Source organism: Gallinula chloropus (assembly GCF_964237585.1).
Source record: "Gallinula chloropus genome assembly, chromosome: 1".
NCBI classification, from domain to species: domain Eukaryota; kingdom Metazoa; phylum Chordata; class Aves; order Gruiformes; family Rallidae; genus Gallinula; species Gallinula chloropus.
The window spans coordinates 146,155,367-146,183,304 of NC_140085.1; positions in this window are offsets into that span (position 1 = coordinate 146,155,367).

Below are 27,938 nucleotides of genomic sequence, written 5' to 3' on the forward strand. Positions count from 1 at the left end.
AAACTAAAATCAGAAACTTGTATTTAAATCATCCTTCTAGAGAGAAAGATTTATAAAGCACCATTTACTTGGTGAATCTTTCTCTCTAAGTTATCTAATGGTTTTCTAAAATTAGATGTCACTTTCAAAAAAAATCAAAACTGCCAGAGTTATTATCTGCACCTTTTTAGGGATATTGTTAGATACACAAACATCTGGGAAAAATACTGGAAGAGCAAGTTGCATCAGCTTTGAATGTGTTTAAAGAAACACATTAAAAGTACTGGCAAGGTTATGTTTATGGGAAGAAGCAAATTGGTTGAAACCCTGACCCCTCTGAAATTAATGAGATTTCACCCTTTGTCTTTTGCTATTCAGACACGTTTCTAGTGACCATGACCACGAGAAAGATTCTCACACAAGGACATTTGAAATGGTAGGCTCTCTCTCTTGAAACGGTGGGCTCATTTGGCATTTCTGTGCTTCAGTATTTCTTGTAGTCAGTGTACAATATGTGTCCCAGCTTGAAGGCTTCTAATAGTTGATGGAAGATAAAAATAAATATTGCTATTTACAGACCCAAAAATTCTTAAGAGCAGGAGTGAAAAATGTTTTGACTGTTTCATAAAACAAGTGTGAAAAATGGCCAGTGAATCATTTTTAGAGGGTCAGTATTAAATTCATATTACTGCAGTTAAATCCTAGCCAGGAATTGGAGCATGAATTCAGTGAAAAATAAATGAAAGCATCTGATCTGCATTTCGCAGACTTAGTATCTAAGTCTCTGGTTTTGGGGTGTGGGGCCTTAAAAGTTCCTCCCTTCTATTATAGATCTTCAAGTATATTCTAGTATCTCCTTATCTCTGGTGATTTTAATGAAGTTGCTACTTTCTTTTAATCTCTTGGTTTTATGGATTCATAAGTCCACAATACATTTCAGGATGCATCTGACGTGCACAAAGTGTGAAGACAACAACTCACCTTCGCCCAAAAGCAAGAACCAAGTTGCCAGGGAACATAAAACAACCACAAAAGGTAGAGGTGGATGAGATCTGGGGAAAGAGGAGAGGAAGGCAAAGAAAGGAATTGATGATTGAAGAAAGAGTGAAGTGGTTGGAAAAACACTATGAAAAGTGCTTGGATTTAGCTCTGTAGAAAAGTGGCCAGGGAAGATGAAGGCAGTAAAATGAAATGTTTAAAGAAACTGAGAGGGTTAAACGCAGAGAAGGCAGAAATAGACAACAGTTAGAAAGGGTTTAGCAAAGTCCTGGGATCTTGAGAGCCTTCTGATCTTTTTACTGAAGAGCTGAGAGCTTTGCTGACTCAAGACACAAGTGACAGCATGCAGTACCCCAGGACAACAGATTACAGAATCACAGAAATGTAGGGGTTGGAAGGGACCTCCAGAGATCATCAAGTCCACCCCCCGCCCCGCCAAAGCAGATTCCTTAGGGCAGATCACACAGGCATCCAGATGGGTCTTGAATATCTCCAGAGAAAGAGACCCCACAAACCCCTGGGCAGCCTCTCCCAGGGCTCTGTCACCCTCACTGTGATAAAGTTCTTCTGCATATTGGTGCAGAACTTCCTGTGCTCCAACTTGAGGCCATTGCCCCTTGTCCTGTCTCCACACACCACTGAAAAGGGGCTGGCTGATTCCCTCTGTGTCCCACACTTCAGATATTTATAAACATTAATAGGATCCCCTCTTGCCAGGGTTGCAGGATGGTGTCACTGCCTCTGGCGTGTCCACCAGTGCAGAAGGAGAGCTAGCTTGCTGCTTGCTCCTTTTTGTGAGAGGCATAAGCAGCATGGGCCATGCTGCAGCCACAAGGTCAGGGACCATTCAATGCATCTTCCTGGCTCTCATCATCCTGCACTGAGAAGCTCTCAGATGCTGTGGCAAAGGCAAAATTCAGTTCTGGCTGAATGAGGACAACTTCTGTGTGTTTAAAGTTAGTCATATCTTGAAGTAATCTGCCAAGGACCTTCACTCATTTAAACGCTAATGTGTAAAACACTTAGCTGGCTTTGATATGATTGGGGCAAAACAGCATGATTTGGTAATGGATAACGTATCACACTTTTCCTCAAGCATTCCTTGAGTGAAGCAGAAAAATACAAGATTTAAAAAAAAATGGGGTTAATCTAATATATTTGGATTTTCTGAAAGTTTTTTTTTGCAACTTCCTTGTAAGAAACTGTCAAAACAGTAACAGCATGGGGGAGTGCAGAGGATTCAAAACAGAGCATCACAAAGCAGAAAATGGTCTCTTTCCTAGCAGTTAAAAAAAAGTAATTAATACTGGGATACTCCAAAGCTGCATGTTGCCATTCATATTGTTTTGTAGGTTAGTCACATGAAAATCAGTGTGAACACTAAGCTGACCATACTTAGGGGTGATCAGCACAAAGGCTGATCAACACCAAAGAAGTTTGCAGAATGCTCCAGAGAAGTTGAAGGAAGCGAGGTGAAAGGACAGCATGGTAGCAGGTGAAATTCAATGAATGCAGGTTAAAGTATGTTGAAGGAGGAATCGTTTGAACTACTGAGAACTCTGAGTTTAAAGAGCGATGAGTTTAAAGAGCAGTGAGTGTAAGTTAATGAAAGTTCCTCCTGAAAGGGAGTTGTGGTGATTGCTGCTGCAGTGCAGTTATTTGCTGAAAGAGGTTTGGCATTCCAGAAGTCATCAAAGAGCAAAAGAAAACAATAATACAGAAATTATTATAATGTCAGTATATGACAGTGACACAGCATTATTGGGGGAAACATCTTCTCAAGAGGTGTTCTCTCTCAAAAAAAAAAAAAGCATAGCAAAAAATAATGGAGAGCATTCAAAATTCTGGGAATCATGAAAGATATAAGACAATGAGATAAAAATGAAGTTTTTCAAGAAAAAAGATACAAAACTAGTGGGTTTGCACATTAATTTCTGTTGACAAGAGTTTAGTCTCTTGCTAAATAAATGCTAGTGTACTACTAAAAGATACTGATAAGTAGAGGCAAGATATTGGGGTATGCTCAGCAGTGGACTAGCACAGCACAGGAATCCTTATGTCCAAGGAACTGTCATCACAATTAATAAATTACCTTTTTGGCTGCAAAATAGTTCTTGCCCCTGTCTGCATCCCCTGTCTACCCTCTGACCTCACTGGCTCCAAGAAGTTTGACAGAGTGGTGAGATTTAAGAGATACTCCAGTTCTTCAAAGTTTATAGGGATCCAGGCACAGACGAAGAAACCCCTTAAATGCTCTGGGGGTGGGAGATTTGCACCTTCTTGGATGGGAAAACCTGCAGTGGAGAGTGACTTCATAAGTGACTAAACCTGTAAAAAGCTTCTGTCAGATCTGGGGCCTTTTTAGAAACCAAAATGCAACAGTCAGGAAACGGATTTGCAGGAAACCAGATTTCATTAGTTCCAGGGCTCAAGGGACTTGTTTCAAAAATCACCTCACCGCTCTTAGAGGACTAAATAATCAGGCACAAGGATGTGTCGTCACAGACAAGTGAAGATGCATCTGGTCTGCCCATCCACGGAGCTGCTTTGGTGTTTTATAGGAAGAAAGGTAATGTATGGACTTGGGATCTTTTCTGTGCTTCAGGACTAGCAATCAATCTGGAGACTGAGTCCTATTGAATGCTTATTTTTTGTTAAGGTCTGACCTGGATGCTGGGCTTACTGGGGCAGAGGATAAATTTGATCCTGATACAACAAACAATTAAAACCATGTAGCCCCTCTGAACCCTAATAGCAACAATTGTATGCACACATGTGGGCAAGTGATACAGACAGGCAACACAGAAAACCATGGGTAAAAGTTTAACAGCCCTTTTCCTGAGTAGTATAAAACAGTTTTCAGGTGGCTACTTCTGTTCCTGCTCCCTCCACGATTCCACTGTGAAAAAAAGCCTCAACTTCCTCTAAATTCTTTAAGATCTTAGTTGATCCGAACCCCAAAAGTCATGAACTTCAGGTGTCTTAGTTCTTAAATTCTGCTGCACATACATGTCCATAAGGATGGGTATATGGATCAGATATCCATCCAAAGACTACAGACACCTTTGGCTCATTTCTTGTAATTAAAAAATTCCTGGACACAAATTCATCTCTACAAATTTATTTTCCTTTTCTTGGCAGTAACAATGAGAAACTTATTTTGTAGCTTATACTCATTGACATCTTCCCTTTTGGTCTCAACTGCACTTAGATTTGTTTCCCTTATTTATTCTGCAGCTCCTTCCTTCTTTTGCAGGCTGATTGCATCCTTATAATCTACCCATTCACTCCCCCTTCTCTTTCTTCTCATTGCACTTTCTTACTTAACTCATCCTCACTTACTAGCAACTTCCCCATCTCACCTTCACCAGTCTTTGAAATCACTCACTCCTATCCCAGCTACTCATCACCTGTTGTCATCAACCCTTGTCTCCTTTTCATCAATTAGGCTGCATTAATCTTAGTAAAATAAATGCTTGGGGGGCTATTCTGTGCTCTGAGACAAATTAGCACAGAGTGACATTCACACTCTTAATTTCTGTAATGAACTGGCCAGATCCAACTCCCCCTCTCTGCTACTTACCAAGCCCTGCCCAGGAATAGTTTGAAGACTACCAGATGGCCCAGGGCAAAACCATGTCAGGGACCACTCAAACTTTCCAAAATGGACAGTCGAACTCTAGTACCACCCCTGGCACTGTTAAATTTACTACCACTGCCGCATTCACCAGCAGCAGAAACAATGTTTAAGGCAGTGATGTACATAACAGCTGACTCCTGTGGTTTGCAAGAACTGTAATGCTAAACCAGACCTGAGCCTTTCCCCTATGTAAACTGATTTCTAATTTAGAAATGTAGTCATTGGCTTCCCAGCTGCTGATAGCTTTAAAGCTGCCTGAAGCCAAGCCAGCTTCTCTGCTGAGCAGGCAGTATGGTTTCTTGCCATAAAGGAAACAACTTGAAAGGCAGCCTGTTGACTGTGTAAAGGATGGATGTTCAGGACTTTAACTCAGAGCCAATGCTTTTCCACCCACCCTCCCCAAAGAGACCTTAAGTCTAGAAAGTGGTGGTTTCAGAGACAAATTCAAGGCTCAGACATAATCAAATAGCCTCAGCACAGCACATTACTGCACACCAGCAAGGCTGTGGTAACTGTCCACTACAAATACGAGATAATGTGACATACGTTAGCCCGCAGTGAAAAGGGGCTAACCTAAGCCAAATTGCTCAGACTATGCCATGGGCTAAGAGCATTTGCACAGGCAGTTATTGAGACTCGGCTGATGCATGGTAACAGTTAACCAGAGTAATTTGATCATATGTCTGATCTCAAAGACAAAATAGACTCTAAATTGCTAGTATGGTATATGGGAGATGTAGCCATGACATTCTGTTACATTACCATCTGACCTAACAAGAATGTAAAAGATACACTCCCTTCCTGGCATTATTTTAACACAGCATTTTTACCAACCTGAATTATGAAAACAAAACCAAAAAAAAGGGCTATATTTAAACCTATAAAAATGCAGTTTATTCCCCTTGATAAGGCATAACTTTTTTTAGCAATTGTAATCTGTAACATTACAGCCTTAGGAGGTAATTTACTAAATACGACAAAATTAGCTGATTTTTGGACCATTTAAAGGAACATTTCTGTTGAAAGCATATAAAATGTATTAAAGTAATCTCTAAAGTCTTTACCCCTGCTTGAGATTTTAATTTACTCAGAGCTAATAAATTATCCCCTTTCAGAAGCTATTGAAAATTTTCACTTAAATCCTTTTTAAAACTTAATGTGTTCAATTGAATCTTAAGCAATTTATACACAGAGCTTGAGGTGGTCACTGCACCAAGGTGAAGGCTGAAAAGAGGTTAGATTAGCACTAACTCCTCTGCCCTTTGGGATTGCTGGGGTGCCATTAATGAATGTGAATTCCCTCCTCTCTCAGAGCTCTCCCCCTTCATATGCACTGGCCTGGCTGTCGAGTAATTACTTTTCCACAACGGCATTTAACAAAATGCCCTGTTCAAAGCCCTGGCCCATTTTCTCTCCATCTGAAGGATGCGGCTGCAATCAGGAAGCGAACAGCAGATCTGGGTCACTCTGGTACTCAGGTTAGCCGGGACACAAAAGCTTGCTTCATCTCAGACAGGGCTCCCTGTTACAGTTGCACACTTATCAGAAATATATTTTCAGGCTATCAATTATTATATTTGAACATCGCATCCTCGCTCTTGGGAGCCCTTAGCAAGCTGTAGCAAAAATCAATCCAGTTTTACAACTTTTACCTTGGCACAGCTCCAATTCTTTATCTACCTTGCGCAGTTATTTAAAGATGTGCTGGTATGTTGTGGGGTTTTTTTGACTACAGCTATATTCCTGAGCAGGGCTTGCCCTTAGTTTATGTAATACCGTTTTCTCCTTGATTAGGGTTAATCTGCAAATCTGTTTTAGTTTTGCTTTTCATGTTTGATAATTTGTGTGCTTGTGGGAAGGTTTACGTGGCTGCATCCTCACCTCTTCCAGGCAGCGTGCCTTTCTCATGGTGGTGGGAACCTCTTATTTCAGGGAATATACATGTGGGTTGGAGCCACTCTTAAATTGCTTTAACATCACTGCAGCTGCAATAGCATCCGAAAATTTCTCCAGGTGTTCGTTCCAAGCTTATTTTTCCAGTGCAAAACCCACCTAGCAGGCTACCAAGCTGGACTTCCCCCTCTCCGTGTGTAGGTGCAAGAGACAGCTTTGCCAGCACGCCTCAAGGACCACCTTCATCAAAGGGGTTATGAATCCCAGCAGCAGAGGCTGTGCTTCAAAAGGCAGACACTACCACTCTCTCAAAAGGTGACTGCCTCCCAGATGGTAGGGAAATTTGAATAGCAAAAACTGGTCTTAGATATTACCGTGTCAGTGTAGGCTGCAAAAACAGACAGCAGATGCTAAGCTTCAGTGGAGTTATGAAGAAATAGGCATTAAAAGAGAAAATCTATCTTAGAGCTGTAATTTGAAGGGGGGTTATGTTTATTTTAGAAGCAGACCCAGTTTCTATTTCCCTGTTGAACATGCATGCAGAAGCTCACAGAGCCACTAATCAGATTGCATGGGTTTTCATGTTTCTGATTCTCCACTTTTCAGCTCAAAAAATTTGTTTTACTACTTCCCGTTAAAGTTATTTTCTTAAATTCCCTCACAGCAGTTAGCTCAAGGGCTAAGAGGCTTCCTTTCATTTACACCATGCAAGTTGATACAGAGCGATTACCAGAAAGCCTAAACAGCTTGGGTTTGCCTCATTCCTTCCAGCCTGTCTGCAAAAACCAGCACTCTGCCTGAAAGGGTGTGAGGCCACGGTGACACACATCTGCACCCCCTTTCTCCTGTCAGGTGGCTGGGAGGGAACTGCCATTGTCAACCGAGTGGCTTGGGGACTACTGACAGAGTGGGGAGGACCAGTGTTTTTGGCTGAGCCACAACTTGCCTTCAGCCAGGGAGAGATTTTACCCCTCAACAGAATTTGCACGGGATGAAAACGTGACCTGAGTTGTGTACCCAGTAACAATGCCTACGCAACACAGCAATACCAAATCCCTGCTGACTTCATAGTATCATGCATAGTTCTGCAAATCTTGTGAATACATATGCATTTGTGGGACTGCTATCTTAAGGAAAATAATTAATGTGGTATCTCATCCTCCTAAGGGCTGATACCCTCCTAAGGGTTTGATTATTTCATAGTTGGAGTTTATTTCTCTCTATTTCCTTTTAATCAGTTTTCTGCAACAGCATGCCAATGGTGGGCACCACAAATCAGGGCTTTGGCCACTTGCAAATATGTATTTAAAAGGAAAAAGGTGCATTCTTTTCCAATTGTCCCACCTTAGTTCCTGTCTTTCACTCATTCAATCTAATGTAATTTTTGGCATTACCCAGCATTCTGTACTATTAGGCATTTGACAGCTAGCTGTATTTCAGGAGCAGATCAAATGGTTCATATCATAAAAAAATTTGAGAAATTTTAGAATAAAAAATACTATGAAAATATAATATAGCATTACTGACAATTGCCACTTTTTTTACCTTTTTAAGGGGAAAATAATACAGAAGAAACAAGAAGAAATTTTAATCTCATTGTAGGCAATGTAGGACTAGATGGTTGGAACCATTCTTATTTACTTGCCTAATCAAGCTTTGCAGGGAAAACCAGGGGGAATTTATGTTTTGTGACTCATGCTAAGAAAAAACTAGGAACTCAAAATTTGGCTTCAAGCTTCTGGTTTAATTTCCTAGTTAAGGTTGGAATGTTTGCTGGAACTTTCTTTTTTCTAGCTTTATTGATTTCTGTCATTCAGGAATCATGAAGTAAATATTTATTAACATGGGAACCCTCCTCCCTTCCTGCCCTTCATATTTGTGCTTCTTATGCTAATGAACTTACTTTAACAAGGGAACCACATTCCTCCTGGGTCCACATCAGTTCTGGTACCAACACATTAGTTATTTAAATGTAGTTTTATATTAATTTTTCATATTGTAATGCATTGTTCCCTGCAAATATACATGTATCTGGTTTTCAACACTAAACAAATATATGTTTAAGATACTGTTAGCTTAAAACATTTCATCTTTCCATTATCTTTTTCTATGACAATAGTGGTCATTTCTCATTCTTGCCCTCTGAATGTTCTCAACCATCCTCTTTCCCTTCTAGTGTTCTTCTGCAGTGACCATCACCAGGGATTTGTCTTCTGTTTTCTGAAGAAGGCTATTGATGTAGATACAGAATTCTGAAGCTACATATTTTCCACGTGTTCAGCATTTATCTCTTGTATCCTCAAAGTCTGACATAATGGCTTGCAGTCTTTGAATTGGGAAATCCAGTAAACAAAACGGGAGTTCAGCAAAAGCTGAAAAGACATAATCTTAAAAACAGCCTTACTAGCACAGCAGTGATACTTAGGGAAATATGGGGAAGGTTTCTCTGCCACTCTGTTCCTACTTTCTCACCAGTAAGAAAGAAAGATATACTAACTAAATGCAGATGTATTTGTATGATACAGGATCACAGCTACATCATAAGAAATCTTGTTGCTTACCAATTAAGTAAAAATGACAGCTACTGTTTTCTGTGAGGTGGGAGCTATTACTTACAAAAGACGTGCTTTTAGACCAAAAAATGGAAACCTGAGTCCATCACACATCACATTGCCAGGACTATTATGTAGTATATCAAAAGTTCAGGGCTGACTGCACCCAGGCTACTCCAGTTTGAGTAATTTAAAATTATAAAATATTTTTATCTCAGGAGTGGGTTGCTACTATACAATCTGATAGGAATGTTGAAGGTTTTGACAATGTTCTCCCAAGAGTCCTGAAGAAACACAGACATGAAACCAATGAACTATTAACTGAGGTGTGTGTGAGGCATTGCTTCATGAGCCTCAATGCGAGTGAAGTAGAAGTCAGTTAATGAGTCCCCAGTCTTTGAAAAAGGCTTCACAAATGAATCAGGGGTTAAAGACCGGTGAGTCTGACTTCCGTATCAGGTAAATAAAAGAAACTATAACAAAGGACAGAATTAATAGATATCTAGACAAATATGTTATATCCCAAGGAAGAATCAACTGGGCTTCTGCGAGAGGAAGTCCTCTTTCACAGATCGATGAAAGCTCTTTGAAGAGTCATAAGGGTTATGGGCACTGATGACCCAATGACTCCATACTTATGTTTTGAAAAAGCATTCAACAAATTCCCTGAGAAGAGATTTCTAAAGAAATTAAGCTGTCACGGGTAAGAGGGAAGGCCCTCTCATGGATTAGTAATTGGTTAAAAGAGAGGAAAAAATAGGTAGGAATAAATGGTCAGTTTTCATGATGAAAAGCTATTAATAGCAGGGTTCTCCAGGGCCCTTCGCATGAGTGTTGTCCAGCATGTTAATAAATGACCTCAAAGAGAGAGCAAATAGTCAGGTGACAAAGTGCACGAGTGAGACAGAATAACACCAGACACTCAAAACTGATACTAATGATAGAGTATTTCAGAAGATCCTCACATGTCAATGGTAAATGAAATTCAGTAAATGGCCACAGAGTAGTGTACATGTGATATGGACTATAATCCAACTGCCACCACTCAGGAAAGACCTGTTGGAACTGAAGTTCAATTATGAGAAGTGACCAGAAAGGCAAATAAATCTGATCTCAAATATTGCATTCAGTTTAGCTTACTACAAGACTATAGGAAACAGGAAAAAAGTGGAAGGGAGTGAATTAAAAAGGATTAGTAGGATGAGGTAGTTTCTATACAAGTAAGAGTTCTATACCCTGCAATTCTTTAGCAGTGGAGGGATATGACCACCATCTAGAAGCTCATGTGGAAAAGTGAATAGGAACATTGTTTTTTATAATTGGAAAACAAGTGGTCACCCACTGAAAATATTGAATGGCAGATTTAAAACAGATGAGAAAAGCACTATTTTTTCTCCCCAGATGAATGAAATAGTTGGCAGAAGATGATGGGAAAACAAAACAGCAAAGAATCTAAAAGGATATTAAAGAAATTAATGGATAATAAATCCATCAGTGTTTTAGGCACTACTAAATCTGTACACTGCTCATTGTTAAGCTCTTTAAAAGATCACTTTACACTTAAATTTTTCTCCAGTAATACATGTCAGATCACTTTGAGAAAAATGGTACTTAATTAAATGAAGCTTGGGCCCACCTAAGTATGGCTACTTTTGTATTCCTATGAAATGAAATAATTTTAAATTTCCAAATAAATGTTTTCAGTATTTCTTTTCCCCATCATTTAAAAAGAATAATTTTTTAATCATGATTCCAGGGAGAGGAGGCATTGAAAAGCTGTTTATTTGCAGAATTTTGGTGGTTTTTCTCATCGCTTGTTCAGATTACTAGTTAGCTCAGCATTCTGCATAGTTGAAGAAAAACAGTACTTTAAAAATGTTTTGATACACACAATGTAGATACTTTGTATTTCTAGAATGATCATGCATTTCAGTTCACTGACCAAAATCTTGTTTGCCCTTGGTCATTATTGTATCTTCTATTAATTAAATTACACTACATAAACTGATCCATTCTTTTTGTTTGTGTTGGAATTAATGTCTGCATAGCACAATAGATAAAATGTGTTTCTATGGAAGGAAAATAAATTTTTTATTTACATTACAATTACAAAAATCAGGAATAGTTTAACCAGCATCAGGCATGTCAGTTCTTTCTCTGTGAAAGGAACCACTAAAGGACAAAGCTCAATCTTTTGCTCTCCCATGGAAGGTAGCTTTCTTCATTACCCTTAAATGTGTCTATCAAAAATGACTATATGGCATGAACTTTCTCATTTTTTATGCACATATCAAGAGGATTATGTTTTGAAATGTGTCCCATTTCTTACTCTTTCATGTCCATTTTTGTAACCAAAACAACTGAAAAAGAATATGGACAGAAAAGAAACAGATAAAAATGGGGAACACAACAGGATACAATGCAAAAAACATAGTATAATCCAGAAAAACTGAAAATGTTTTGCATATTTTCTTTTGCCCTTAGCTGCTAAACTTTACCCATCAGTTAAATAAATAAATTTTTTTTATCTCCAGTGACTGCAATCCTATCTTACGATAAGATTAAATTCTAGCGTCATAAATCAACACTTAGAATTAACATTAGGAGTCTGCCAACCAACACTAGAAAATGTCAATTGATTAGATTCTATTCCTAGGTCTTGAAAATTGTCATTTGTCCTATGTATAAGTATTTTATATTTAAATTTATTTGTTTAAGCAGCATGACAGTCACAGTAGAAATTACCTAGAAACTTCAAGGTTAAGATGGAAAAAGAGTGAGGTCATGAATCAGCCACAATTTTAACAGTTTTATCTCATTTTTAATTCTTGTGCTTTTTTTCCCTCCTGTGCATTGGATCATATCAAGTCCTGGCTTTGGAAGAATTTACCATACTAGTTTTAAGATACAAGCCCTGGAGTTAGTTAAGCAGCAATACAAATTACTTATATGACAAGACTACAAACTCACAACTGATTGGAACAACCAATTCAGCCATGGAAATGGTGTTTGTTGAGCTTTGCTTTCAAAGTATCAGAAGATTTCCCTTAGCTTAGAGAGCTTCCAACTGGCTTGTCCTAGGATCCAAAATCTTATCCTTCCTTGGTCACTTGTGATTAAGTATTGTGCACTGATGCACTGTAGACCATACTCCCTCAAGGTAAACCATGTGGGTTGGTTCATTTATATAGCACAAATCTTGCAAGTCACTCACTCCTTTTCAGTTATATAGGCTGCACAACTATTTTAGGATTGCTCACCTCCAGGCAAGGGGACAGCTGGGGGTGAGAAAGACCCAACAGAAGTAGAAAGTTATCATCCTTTGGGCTTCCCCTGCTGCTGGCACTGCCTTGTTTACTCCAGCTGAGAAAGCACACAGGGCTCATAAAATCTGCTCCACATGGCAGTTTAATGTCTTACAAACCTCTGGCAGGCTCGTGGAACAGGCAGAATTGCTGTTAATATGACACTGCTCTTGGTAATTGAGTATATAGAAGTTATAACACTCATGGAATCATAGAGTCTTTTAGGTTGGAAAAAACCTCTAAGATCATCAAGTCCAATCATCAGTTCAATACCACCATGTCAACTAAACTATGTCCTAGAGAGCTACATGTACACAGTTTTTTGATACCTCGAGTGTGATGACTACCCCACCTCTCTGGCCAGCCTGTTCCAACATCTAACCACTCTTCCAGGAAGTGAGACCCCTTTATACTCCCCTTGAGATCACATTTGACCCACCTCACTACATATTCCCTGCCCAAGATGTATAGGGAAACACAGAAAATGGAGCTGCTAAATGTTACGTGCCAGTCAGCGTGCACCCGCTAAAGAGGCTGAGGTTTAGCCTGGAGGAAGCTGGTTTACATCTGTCACAGAAGTGGGACTTTAGCAGTGTGACTGATGTGAGGGACAAATATGTCCCAGCAGGATGAACACCTAAGGCATGACCAGCTTGGCCACCAACACCAGACACACTACCTCACCCCAGAGAAACCCTGTGATGTTGCAAGGCAAAGCCAGGAAGACAGACTCTTCCAAAAATCCCATGCCATCGCCCCTAGACTGCACTCAATCTACAGGGAAGCCAAGAGGGATTATGTGTCCAGCAGTGATACAGTTCTCATTTAAGGACTAGGTTTACTCCGTGCTTCATGCTGATTTTGTCAGACTATTGCTGCAGCTGAAAAATCACTTTCTGAGTATCCCAGGGATGCTTCTGGTCCCCTTTGTACTGTGAATTGTGTTGGCAAATCTCACTGGGGTGGATTAACAGCAGTGGCACCACTTTGACTTTTGTGCCATGAAATCCCCAAATTAATAGCCTACTGCATAACAAGCCTGTTCCTAATGCACATTGGAGGGGTTTGTGTTTTGTTGTTGCTATTGTTGTGTTGGGATTATTTGTTGTAATGCAAGTAATTCCATCTCTTTTTGTGTTTTTTTCTTTCTGTGGATGAGAAACTGATTTTTAACTATTCTGCTATAATTTTGTATGAATTGTGTAAAAAAGAGGTCAGAAGGAAAGTGGTAAAGAGCGTAAGTGGTATGCTTGTTTCCTCTTCCTGTTTTGGTCCAAAAATTGTGTACAGAAATTAAGTATAAAAATATCACCTTTTTACACTTGACCCTCAGTTCTTCCAATTTACTCAGCTCTCATACCGCTCACCAATCAATTGACTTGCTCTACATCCAGGTCTCCCTCAATAGGCTAACAACTCAGTGTTACTTGCACTTATAGACAGAAGAAACCAAGATAATCTCTGTGGTGTTGCAATCAACTGCAACAAAGCTTCCTATTGTCTTTTTACAGAACTTTATAGTCCCTTGGCTCTGAAAAGTCAGATTTATTGTTGCCTATTTACTGGCATGTGAATTATGAACATTCAGCTCTGAAGCTCTGTACAAACATACCAGTATTGTCTTTTTACATGATGTTGCCCGCAGTTTGGGAGCAGAAGTTGCACTGCAGCACAGAAAAATCATGCAACTTCCATCAGGCTGCTGCAAGGAAGATCTGCTCTATGTGGGTCTGAGGGTGCAAGCAATGATAGCCAGGATGCCCTTGCTGAACTTAGAAAAGGAAAAATTCAGAGGAAAAAAAGATTGTGTAAACTTGAATTCTGGCAAACACCTGATATTAACCTTTGTTTCCAAGTGGTTTTGTCAGTTAAAGGAGTGAATTACTGCTGACTTCTCTTTCCAGAATAATTATTTACACTAATTAATGAAATGCTATGCAGAGATAATTTGTTCGATGCAAAGTATTTAGCCTTTCAGAAGGCTTTTGGTAAAGTCTCTCTATGAGAAGTTAAGTAAACTTGGTAACCATATAGCGAGGTATAAGCCTTTTAGTGGATCAAAAATTGGCTAGGAAGTAAAGGCATGACTAAATGGGTCATTTAACCTTGCTGACAGAAGCTCATTAGAAGCATCACTAGAAAGTTTTAGGGCAACTGATGTTCAAAATACAGATCTAAAAACCTGTCAAAATATATTTCTATTATCACTTACATCCATACATTAATTCTTTAAGATATTAGTATGTGTCTACTGTGTCCAGCCAAAAGTCATCTGTCCTAATACCCTTGACATCCTTCACAAAGGTCATGGCAGCCAGGGATGGATATTAGAGCAGCAGACAGGCTGATGCTTCCTGAGAATACCCTTGCAGTCTCCAGCAGTTTTTAGCTCAGAGGTGAGATCTTTCTGTTTGATAATCTGTTGTGCGTTCATTTTCTATGCACGTTACTGGTTTTTAAACCCATGTAAAACTGCTGGAATCAAGGAATCTTTCAAGGAGTTTCAGTTTAACTTTATACAGCCTAAAAACCCGTCTCATTTTGGTATTATGAACCTGCCATATGCTTATTTCATTTGATGCCTCCTAGTTCTTGTATTAGAAAACACAATGGAGGATCATTTCCTAGTTACTCGCTCTCTGACACTCATTATTTTGTCAAGTGCTGTAGTATTCCCCAACCAAGTAATTCCTTTCCAGGCTGAAGAATGCCAAACTAATTAATCATTTCTCATATAGAAGCTGTTCCATAACTTTGATCATTCTTGCCACCTTTCTCTGAATCTTTCACGGTTTTGCTATGTCTTTATTGAGTTGGAAGGGCCATACACTATTCAAGATGCAGATGTACCATATAATTGCCTAGTTGCAAAATTATGTTCACTGTACTGTTTCTGTACTGCTCTCCTCATAGATCCTAACACTGAGGTTCCTTTTTTGATCACAACTGGGTACCAAGCTGACATTTTCACTGTTATAACTCCAGGACCTCATTGTTGAGTAGTAATGGCCAGTTCAGCACCTGGCACTGCATGCATAAAGTTTTGATTGGTTAATCTGAAGTCTATCACTTCTATTTCTTCTGCTCTGAAATTCATCTGCAGTATTATCACTCATTCTTGTAGGGTCCTCCCGCAGTTCTTCACAAATGAACTTCAGTTTTACTATGCTGGTTAACATAAAGAAGCATTTTTTTTTATTAACAAAATCAATAGCTGTGTTATTTCTCATCACTTCTCACATCTTTTAAAATGCTGCTTTATTAAAAAAAGAAGATAGCATATGTAAGAAAGTGTGTTTGCAGGAAACAAAAAATCAGAAACCAAATGCAGGCTAGTTATGTGAGAATATGAGATTCATATACTTCAAAAAGAACAAGTCATTCAAAAAATAATGACCTGTAGATTAAGAGAGGTACATTTTAAAGCAACATGTACTTTCAGTCCTTTAAATTCTTTGGTGTAATCCTTAAACCACAGATTAAAGTTCTGATCTAAAAGACCAGTGAGGTCATGACCATTTAGTCACGTTACTGATTGCTCAACATGCCTATTTTCATTAATTATAACCTAAACTGTTGTGTTCATAATTTGCCTTTTCAATTTATTGAGTACTTTGGATCAGATTTCATTTTTCTTACAGGCCCTGGTATACTATCCCAAGGAAAAAAGTTTCAAGCCTAAGGTAATCTCTTTAAGAAAAACCCGAGGCATTTTCCTTTTTGCTTGTTTTTTGGCATTAGCACTTGTAAATAAAATGAAAGACTTGATTTCAAATTCAGGACCAGATTTTAAGAGGCTGTGGGCCTCTGCATATCCCAGTGGCTTCAGTGAGATCAGTGTGTTTCAGGACTGGTCACCAAGACAGGATTTGTTGCATTGTTTTTGTTTTGGTATAACTCAGCTACGGAGTAATCCACTGAGAATTTACTGTCCTTTTGGAAAGTACTCCTGCCTTCATGTACATATTTGTCATTTCTTCCTTTGGCCTTGTCAAACTGAACATATTATTTTGTTGTTTGATAAGATATATATCACTTTATGAATTAACCATTTGGACATGAATCAGAATATAGGCTGAAAAGTATAGATAAAACCTTCTTCCAGCTATATTGTAAAAGAGTTCATATACTTTTGCCATACCCTACCCAAACCCTCATTGGAGGAATTAGCCCTGGTATAATTCACAGCATTGGCATTAAAACTGTCACCATACTTCAGGGCTAACACTGTGGTGAAATAACTTCTGAGCAGTCTGCCAATCCACAGGTTGATTTTTTTTGAAGACTTTGGTTTCTGGAGATTAGAAATGAGTTGGTTGCTTGTTTAGCTGAAGAAAGCTTAAGTTCTGCAAAAGTTCGTGAGGTCATTTAGTAAGCTTGGTATTACTCTAGGTTTCCTACTTAAAATTGGCCAGCAAATAGAAAATGTGACAAAAAGCCTCATCTAGACAAATCAGCATTTCGATTTGCATGAAAACTTCTGAGTAGATTGGTTCAAGTCAGACAGGTGGCAGGGAAAGAAGGGGTAATGAATCTAAAACTCTATTAGGTTTTTTTTTCTTCCCTTTGCTACTTGAATGTGAGTGATTCCAGCTGTGGGTAGGGAAATTCTGTGAAGAGTCTCAGTTACTGGCTATTGATCACCAGCTATCAGTCTCCCATTTTCCAAGATATTCAGCTGTAAGATCTCATTGACCAGTACTAGGCTGATAAGACTAGACCAATAACATGTGTGCAGAATTTCACATGCCTTTTAGGATATTCCCACATTAAAACATTTTAAAGAATTCAAGATTATCTCCTCAGAATATTTATAAGACAGATCCACGGGGAATTCATCCTGTTCTGTGTAATAGTAGCAGCACAAAGCAGCCTTAAAGTCAGCTTAGGCATCTCTTTGAGGATTTCTCTGACGTGCAGAAATCCTGTAGTAATGATTTTTTCCCTTTCCCTGACTGCAAGTTCCTCTTCAAAGATGTTTGGATGGTATGACTACTGGAGAGGAACTTCATGCAATGTTCTGTGCCCCAGGTATTGCCCGTTATCATCATAAGGACTTCTTGTGGCTTTTAAGAATCAGCAATACCTCAAGGTAACCTTGAAACTACTTTAAATTACCATGAAACCTAGAGGTCAGCCCCAGGATCCTGAGGTTCAGAGATGTTCTTCCCTTCTTATAAATTTCCCTAGAACTTGTTCCATATTACCTCCTTTTCTGAAGTCACAGCCCAATGATTCTAGTTTAGTTTTGCACCCTGATAGTAGACAGACTTTTTTTTTCCCATCATCAGTGGAGATGGAGAGTGATTTTGATTAATGACTTCATTGTCCCCAGTCAGCAAGAGACTTGCCTTTTTCAGTTTGCATCAGAATAGATGCTGAACACTGTAAGTCTCTTACTGGCAGTAGGTTTCACCTGCTGAGAAGTGAGGAAATTAGTCGGGGAAAAAAATGGTCAGAAAATAATACTGATTTACTTCAACTAGAATGTCAGTGGATGCAAAACTTTTCATAAGGTTTCCTAGACTTTTTTCTTAAGACTATACATGCCAGGAAAAAAAAAAAAGGCTTATGAAAATCAAATTGATCTTAAGAATCAATTAAATCCCAACTTAATTTTTGCATTTGGCATTTCTCTGTATATTTTTAATATGGAGGGGGGAAGTACAGAGGAATGTAAATTTCCAATGGTAACAGCATTAGGGTATTTTCATGCCAGCCCTTACTCTTCCCCTGGTGAGCACATTGGGCCTATATTGGGAATTTGGGGGATACTGGTTTATCGGTATGCATTTAAGAATGTAACATACAGTATCACAAGCATTCATTCCAGTCTCAGGTCATGTCTGGATCTTTTAAACCTCAGCTAGATCTGCTCTTCACAGCCAAGGAAGAACTTGGGGACATAACAATCAGCAGCAGCCTTGACTCTACATAGTGACCATGAAATCGTAGGGTCCAAGATCCTAAGGTAAGCAAGGAAGGGGAGTAGCAGAATACCAACCCTGAACTTCAGAAAAACAGAATGCACCTCATTCAGACAACTAGTGGGTGGCACCTGTGAAGGTTGAAGGAGCTCTTGAAAGATCACAGGACCTTGAAAATGACATCCTCCAACCATTGTGGGTCATTGTGACAGATGTGGAGATATCAGACTCAACTGGCTAAACAGGGAACACATGACTGACCTTTAGTGTAAAAAAAGTAGAATATAGGAGGTGGAAGCAGGGACAGGCTACAAAGGAGGCATTTATAAACTCAGGTGTGCAATGATAGTATTAAGAAAGTCAAAGTTCACTTAAAGTTGATGTCTGCAAGGGTCATAAAGTGTATAATATCCTGGGATACGTTAGGTAAAATATTGCCAGCAGGTCAAGGGAAGTGATCCTTCCCTGCTGCTCAGCACTGGTGAGGCCACACCCAGAGTGATGTTTTTAGCTTTGGACTCCCCAGTACAAAGAGACACAGACATACTGGAAGGAATCCAGAAAAGGATCACTAAGGTGTTTACGGGAATGGAGCACCTTTCATATGAGGACAAGGTGAGAGCTGTGACTCTGGCTTGGAGAAGAGAACGTGCAGGGGGATTGCATCCATGCATATAAATATTTGAAGGGATGGTGTAAAGAAGATGGAACCATGCTTTTTAAAGTGATGGACAGTGACAGGACAATAGGCAGTGGGCACAAGCTGAAACACAGGAGGCTATGTTTGAACATCAGGAAACAATTTTTTACTGTGAAGGTGATGGAGCACTGAAACAGGTTGCCCAGAGAAGTTGTGGAGGTTCTTTGATTCTGTTGTTCCACCCTTGCAGTAGTCTACCCAGCTTGAGCAGGGGAAGTTGGATGAGATGACACTCAGATGATTCCAACCTCAATCATTCTGTGATCCTGTGATAACAAGAAAGTCTTCTACTACTACTACCACTACACTAGTATTCCCGAGTTGAACAAGAAATATGCTGGAATGTTGCAGAATTTGAGAGGGGTTGTGTTGATGTATTTGTGTAAATTAGTAACAGCAAACACAAAGACTGAGGTACTGATACCTTCTTGGCACTAGCCTTCATCAGCTAGGTCTTCCAGCTTTCTGTGTTGGAGGCAGGGTTCAAGGAGGAGCAGGATCAGCAGCCAGTGAAGATTGACTCAGCAAACTTGAGAGAGTTTGAGGAAACTCGACCCATACAAGTCTGTAGGGCCAAACAGGCTCCCTCCATGGATGCTGGCAGAATGGACAGTGTCCTTGCTAGGTTGATCTCATTTCTGAAAGATTATAGAGACTAAGGAAGGTCCTTGATGACTGGAGAAAGTCATATTTGGGCATCTTTAAAAAAAAAAAATAAGGAAACAGGGAACATGAGGGAAAATTTCAAGGGATTATCATCCCCGCAACACAGAACTTGCTAGACTACTTCTAAAATACTGCATCCAGAGGAAAGAGTCATGGAGTTGGAGTTGTCCAGACAGAGAAAATTACCTCAGAAGACCTCACAGTAACCTTCCCACACCTAGAAGAGGGTCATCAAGGAGACAGCAATGCGTAGTGGGAGGACAATAGACAGTAGATACAAGTTAAATGTGAGGTTCTGAATGCGGATAAGGAGGAACCTTTTTCTCCATGAGGACAGTCGGGCTGTAGAGCAGTTTACCCAGTGAGCTTGTATAGTCTCCATCCTTGGAGATTTTTATGGCCAGCTGTGCAATTTGGTCTGATCTCACTACTGACCCTGCTTTGAGCAGCAAGATGTTGGACAAGAGTTCTGTCTCCTTTCCAACATAAGTTATTTTAATTCTATGATCCTGTGAAATGGGATAAGCTTTTTTCTTATTTCAGTGAATATGATAGAGAAATCTCTGACTATCAGAGTGATATCATCAAGACAAAAGAAAAGTAAATAATTTCTGAACATACTGTCCAGTTTGTCAGGAAGAACACTGCATCTTGTGTCCTTTCAACATTTTCACATACATACCTCAGGCTCGTCAGACTTCAGTCCACTACTTCTGCTGTCCTATGAGCTCATTCTATATAGGTACATATGAAAGATATGAACAGTTAAATGGATGTGCTTCTAAGTATGTATAAATTAATTTACAATAATGATTACAATTCAAACAAAAATATCACATTCAAGAAGTAACAGTATAAAATGTCCATAGTAAATAGAAATCTTAATTTCTCTCCATCCTCCATTGCTTCTCTTCTACCTGTAAAGAATCACTACCTCACAAGAATTCACACTCAAAATTATAGAAAATAAGCATGGACTTCTGCTGGAGTCAATTTTGCACAGATTAAAAAAAAACCAGCCTTTTTTGAGGGGTGGTATATGATCTTCAAGAAACTCTGAAGGGTACAGCACTGAATTAAGGGCTGGTTTTGAACAGCTACAAGTCAATGAAGTCAACCAGTTTCCATCTACTTCCAGTTTTCTTCGCTTGTTTTCAAGGTGATGAATCGTATGGCAGTTGTTTCCAAGAAGCGTTTTTCCTCATTCTCATTTCATGCAAGCCAAGTCAATTTTTCTCATATTTTAATCAGAAAATATGGCATTAAATTGGTCAGATTTTGAGTAAAATTCACCAATGTTGGAAAGATTCATTACACTAAGGAAACAAGTGTTCACAGGAATTATCATATTGGAAAAAAACTAAAACAAGATCTTTTCATAGATTGTGTTTAGCAGTTGGCTTTCAAGAAGCTGCAAGAATACTGACTACAGTGAGCAAATATGGGAAAATCTTTTCTATTTCCTTTTAAGGCCCGTTTGCCAAAAAGATGTTTATGTGGTGCTTAAGGATCCTAGCTACTTTCCATTATCCATTTCTTCATTTTCAATACATAGAGCTTCTATTCTGAACGTTTCAGTAATACCCCATGAAAATCAGGTTCCCAAACTAATGGTACATTGCATTGAAACAGCCTGGTGTTGCCATTTTTAAGTTTCATCAAATATCTCCTCTTTCATTGTACTATGATCAAACAGGATAAATAGAAGTTGCATGTCCCATGTACACTGTTCATTATTTTGTCTACTTTTTAGATGGCCCCTCTTCTACAAGGCAGATGTTATCTGTATGTGTTATCCTTCTTCACATTCTGTCACTAACTATTCGTATTTTCCTTATTTAAAGCCAGAATTTTCAACACTGAAGACAGTATTAATTTGAAGCTGTATTGCTGATTATATAACTACGCAATAATATTTTCCCATCTCCTTTCCCTATGGATCCTAAAGTGTTTTTTCATCACTGATGTTCCTTGAATGTGAAAAATACTGAATGGCTTTGGGATTTTCTAAGTGACCTAGATAGTACTTTTGTAATAGTTAATACTTATGTGTACTTAGACACAGACTACTCTACTATTTCAGGTATAATAAAGAAGTGGTTACGGTATTAACAAATAACATAGAGTGGTTACAGATTTATAAATGGAGATAGAGGAAATGTCTGTTTCACATTTAATGTGAACAAACCAAAAAATTTGGATAAGTACCTCGACATTTGGGAAGAGCAGCTGAAATATTTCCAACGTTTCTAAATTTACTGAGTCTGTAAAAGTGGTTGGGAAATTAGACAAAGCCAGGGTATTTTCTTTATTTTTTTTAAGGTTCCTTTGCAGTTCTGATTCCAGTCTGCCACAGTACTTTAGGTACTTGCTCTTCTAATGTTGGGTTGAACAAGAAGGAAGAATTATGCTAGACCATATTAAGCAGACCTGATTTAAACTTTAAATGTTCCATATTCACTATGATTTTTGGGCAAAGATTGAGAGTGAGTATATGTCACCCATCCAATCCATATTTTCACAGTTGAAAAGTATCTTTATTTAGAAAGACTTAAGCTAAAACTGCTGTTTTACTAAAGTGTAATAAATGTTATAGTGTTGATCTACTACTATCCAGACTTCTTGAAGTGTTCATGAACAAAGAAACTGTTAAAGGTCTTGTTCAACCGAGAGCAGCCCAAAATCTGAATTTGTTCTTCAGGTCTGACCTGCAACTTTTTTACTATCTAAAGGAAACTGCTTTCCTTGGAGCTGGAGACAAAAGAAAAAGCATTTCATAAAGGGCTTAGATACTTTGGGGTCACTGGAGTAATAACAAGCTCCATCTTAAATATTTAAAACCCATCTTAGCTATTAGAACCTCATATGACAATAGGAAATCACTGTTTGTTCATCTTCATGTTTTGTCCACTTTTGTCCATTTCAGAAATGCAATGGAACTAGGAGCTGCAGAAGCACTAAAGTATTGATTTACACAATTACATAACGAAATTGTACCTACATAATAGTTGAGGTCTCTTTCCTGTGTTGGAATTTCATGCCTGCTTTGTTTCTTAGCTTCAGAATTAGTGAAAAAAAGAGGCAAAAGTGTATATACATGCTCTAAAAGCTGCAACACCACAGGTCAAACTACTTACATCTCACTCCAGCTCAGGATGTTTTGATTGCTCAGCTTTTAGTCATAACTATAAAACAGTTGAATTCTTACAGCCCTCACACACTATTTAGACAATAAATGAATATGGCTGAAAGAAATTCTCCACTGTGTACATCATGTACTTAATTTCTTTTGTCCTCCAGCATAGATAAGGTAGTATTTTGCACATTATTTTTAGACATACTGTATTAAATGTTGTTCTCAGATCTTTTGGAGGACTGCAAACTACTCCATGCCATTTCTGCAAGCAGCATCTCAGCACTATATATTTTTCCTTGGGACATAAGGAAGAAAAATGAGGCCATTCATCACGCAAGATACAAGATTTAATTGTCAGGGATTGCTGGAGATGAGCTAGCATTACCTTCATACTGACCATAAATGATAGAAACACAGGGAATCTGATTAGGAGGACCATGCATAGGGTGATGGATATTATGGGGAGTGAAAGAACAGGGAAGGAATTTGGAATGCCACCCAAAAGGCTGCCATGTTTTTTGATGCAGGGACTGACCACGCAGGCTGCCTAAGACAAAATTTAGTCAGCCTTTATCCGAGACCAAAGTTTCACTAAATGATAATTAAAGTCCCTTGAAAAGTAAGGACATAGGAGGGGGGAGATGGAAATTTGATAATATGCACATATGGACATATTACACCATTATTGGCAGTTAGCTTGTTATAGAGTGTGAAAGTCACTGAGACACAAAAAAATGTTTTGCTATCAGTGCTGAAGTTAATGCTACAATGAAAAAGTTGGAATGTTATAATCATTTAGCTACAGGGTTTATCTAATTTCTCCTCCTGAGTGGTGATTGTTGACTTCCAATCTGTTGAACAAGCACCAAGGTCGGTGTTGCATTCACCCACGTACTGCTCACAATAATCTATGTCTTGACATTGGGCAATAAGGGTAAGACAATCACTACACATGTAAACATCTAAAGGCATCTTGACATTGAGTCACAATACAAATAAAACTGCAAACCAAACTCCTAAGTGGTTGTAAGCTGTGCATGTCATGATGCCAGCTGATGTGTTGTTTCTGCTAACCTGGGTTGTGCACACTTTGAAATGTGTTCAAGTCAGTGAAACCCAATGTCGGGAGGTTGATGGAGGAATTCCAAAGGACCCTTGCTGTCCTCCCTCTCATCTGCAAGGTCATCTTCCCACCTTCTTGGAAGACACATGATGGGAGATCTTGGCTGCTCAGAGTCAGTGATTCAGGGCAGCTCTTCAAGCAGGTTCCTTCAGGGACCTCAGAGCTTTCCTGTTCATGCTGTCAGGGACACCTCTAGGAGGACAGCTAGGGGTAAGAGCTGCCTTGCAAAGAATCTCCTTGTTGGTTTGTTTTCTGGCAGTTGTTCCTAATAAGAACAAAGCCACATTTCAAAATGCTGAAATCCTCCACAAAATCGATTTTCCTTCCAGCACCTGGCTCTCCTGATGAGAGGGTGCGTTCATAAAGGGCTTCCAAACACCAGAAAGGAAGAAAACACATTGTCACAAGAATGACTTTCGACACTTAAAAATTGCTTTCTGAACCTGTTTGAGATTGTCAGCTAATAGGGTAGCCTTCTTTCATAACTCCTTTATAGTAATACACAGCTGGGTGAAAATCCACCTCAAACAATACTTTCTTTTGTCTTTCCTTATTTATCATCATTATCATTACTTTTTACTTTGGTTAGCAGATGTTTCTTTAGTGCTCTGACATCCTTTATAATTTGCATATTTGTTAATTTAACTGGCAGAAAAGTCAGCGTACTGTACAATATGCACTTTGTATTTCACACTTATACGTATGTGGCATATGCAAAAGGAAAATCTCCTCTGATATCCCCAATACATATTGAATGTACAATTTTAACATACTTTTTAAAATTCATGTATTTGGGCTTTTTCTTTTGTGCCGTGCAAAACTGTCTGGTTATTTAGAGCACAGCTCAAATCCAAGGAGGAATCATTTTGAGTCTACAGTATAAACTCATAGCATTCAGGCTACGGCTATGATGAACAAATCAGTAATTAATTGGGCATTCATTCCAGTGACCTGTCAGCATTCAAATGCTTTAATTAGATGGAGAAATGGAGGCAAGTAATGAGGGCCAAATCTGTATCCTTTTGAATTCAGTGGCAAAACATCCACTTGCTGCAATAAGATTTAGTCCTAAATGCATGACAGCACACTATAGAAGATGTCGTCTCCACCAACTGTGGTTCAAGTGTATAATACTGATAATGTCACTGGCATTGTATCTTTCGTTAAGGAAACAATGATGCTCTTAGGAAGCTTTTTGTCTGCTCATGCATACAAAACAGGCAATTTTCATAAAGTATTAATTGCAAATTATCTAGTATAAATGAAGGTCCCAAAAAGAAAAATCTACTTTATACTGTATCTGCTGTTTATTTCATTATTAGTATTCTTCATTGTTTTGCTTATGTGGTACAGCTGAAAGGAAATACCATATCCTGTGTCAAGTAATCACACTTGAAGTATGCAGGTGTATACAGACCTGGAGTTTTATTCTATTCCCTTTTTTTTCCCCCTAAGTATTCAAATATATATGTACCTAAATGTACACTAGAAGCATGTGTCTACCCATGTTTTTCTATCTATTTTTTCCAGTTTCAATTTACAGATTAAAATGCTTCGTCTTCTATAGGTACTGTTTGTGGCTGAGCACCTGTTTGCTGCTGCCTACAAGTCATTACCTTTGCGCTTGAAGCACAGGTATGAATTATTTGTTAGGAAAAACAAAGACTGGGTTTTAAAAAATGATTTATCAATTGGACATTCTTTCAAATTAAATTTAGATACTCTTCCAAAAGTGCTTTTAGTTTCACAAGTCTTTTCTAAATGACTTTTTTAATCTACAAGATATGCAATGGACTTTGTGGCAAAATGCAGTGCCACACAGGTGTACCCACACTAGCTTGGAATGAGGAATGTAACTCTGTCCTAGAGAGTCGTAAGCATCTAAGTCTCCTCCTCCACTTGCTTCTCCTCCCAGCTGTTAGATATTGCCTTCTCATTTGACAGCTCTAATACATTCATGACCATCTTATCACAGAATCACAGATCTATGGGGTTGGAAGGAACCTCGAGAGATCATCGGGTCCAACACCCCTGCCAAAGCAGGCTCCTTAGGACAGGTCACACAGGGAGGCGAACAGCCAGGTCTTGAATATCTCCAGAGAAGGAGACTCCACAACCTCCCTGGGCAGCCTGTCCCAGTGCTCTGTCACCCTCACTGTGAAAAAGTTCTTCTGCATATTGGTGAGGAAGTTCCTATGATTCAACCTGAAGCCATTGCCCCTTTTCCTGTCCCCACAGACCACTGAAAAGGGTCTGGCCATTTCTCCCTGTGTCCTACACTTGATATATTTATAAATATTAATAAGATCCCCTCTTAACCTTCTCTTCTCAAGGCTGAACAGCCCCAGTTATTTCAGCCTATCCTCACAGGGGAGATGTTCCAGTCCTTTAACCATCTTCATAGCCCTTCTCTGGACTCTCTCCAGGAGATCCCTGTCCCTTTTATACCAGGGAGCCCAGAACTGGACACAATACTCCAGGTGGGGCCTGACCAGGGCAGAGTAGAGGGGGATGATCACCTGCTTTGACCTGCTGGCCACGCTTCTTTTGATGCACCCCAGGATCCCATTGGCCCTCTTAGCCACTAGGGCTCCACTGATTAGCACAGGTTCCACTGATCACCATCCTCTGAGCTCGGTCCGACAGCCAATTCTCAACCCACCTCACTGTCCTCTCATCTATCCCATACTTTCTCAGCTTTGCTATCAGGATGTCACAGGAGACAGTATCAAAAGCCTTGCTGAAGTCAAGGTAGATGGCATCCAGTGTTCTCCCTCCATCTACCCAGCTGGTGATGACATCATAGAAGGCTAGGAGATTGGTTGAGATCTCCCCTTGGTGAATCCATGCTGACTACTCCTCATAACCTTCTTTTCTTCCAATTGCTTGGAGATGGCATCCAGAACAAGCTGTTCCATCACCATTCCAGGGACAGAGGTGAGACTGACTGGCCTGTAGTTACTTGGATCCTCCTTCTTGCCCTTTTTACAATTTCTTCCTGTGCTTATGCCATTCTCTTTCTTTTTGTTTGAGTAGCATTTTCTCTTTATGTTTTTATAACTATATAGAACCTTATAAAACAAAAACATATTCTCCATGAGGCTAAGCCACTCCAGGTCTTCTGCCAAAAGCATGGTTTCTGTTCCTCTGAACATCCAAGCTTGTTAACCTTTGCTTAACACAAGTAAATCAAACTGTATGCAGTTTTTCAGATAAAGTATTAACTGTGCAGAAGCATTAACACTTCTCAGTCCCTACCAAAAATACCCCACCTGACATATACATGGAGATTAGGTTTGTATTTTGCACAGTCAAATAAAACTGAGGTTCACAGGCTTGCTGTGTTCAACTGATATATCCTAAGTATTCCCTTCTTCTGTCATTTCAAAGTGACGAATTGTCAACCTATAGCAGAGATTCTTGTTATTAGTCCTTAAGTACACGAGTTTGCAATTTGTACAATTATACCTCATCCCTTCTTTTCCAGTTCACTCTCCCAATATTATATTCTGATCCCTCTTTAAATTACAGTTTCCAGTGCTTTGTCATTGGCTTTTTTCACAGAATCACAAAATCACAAGGTTCGAAAAGACCTTTGAAGATCATCAGCTCCAACCATTCCCATCCTAAGCTGCTTCTTCAAGTGACTGACACAGTCCCTGAACCCCTCCCCATCATATGCCTTATACGGTTCCTCATACCCACTGCATTGAAGTGGATCTCCATTTCATCTAGGTTTTTTTCCAGAAGAGATGCCACAAGCCATCTTAAAGAAGGGTCAAACAAACTTCAGATGAAGCTTCCAAACAGCTTCATCTTCAAACATATTCAGTTTCAGAGTAGTATTTTAACTATATCAACACTAAACTCCCGAAAGAAGGACATTTTCAAAATCCTTGATGCATTTCACTCCCTTCTTTTTATAGGCTCATTATTAGAACTCACCCCCATATCCTTCCCCAGCTCTCCATAAGGTTTTTGGGTTTTTTCCTGATCCTTCCCACAAGTGCCTCATGTA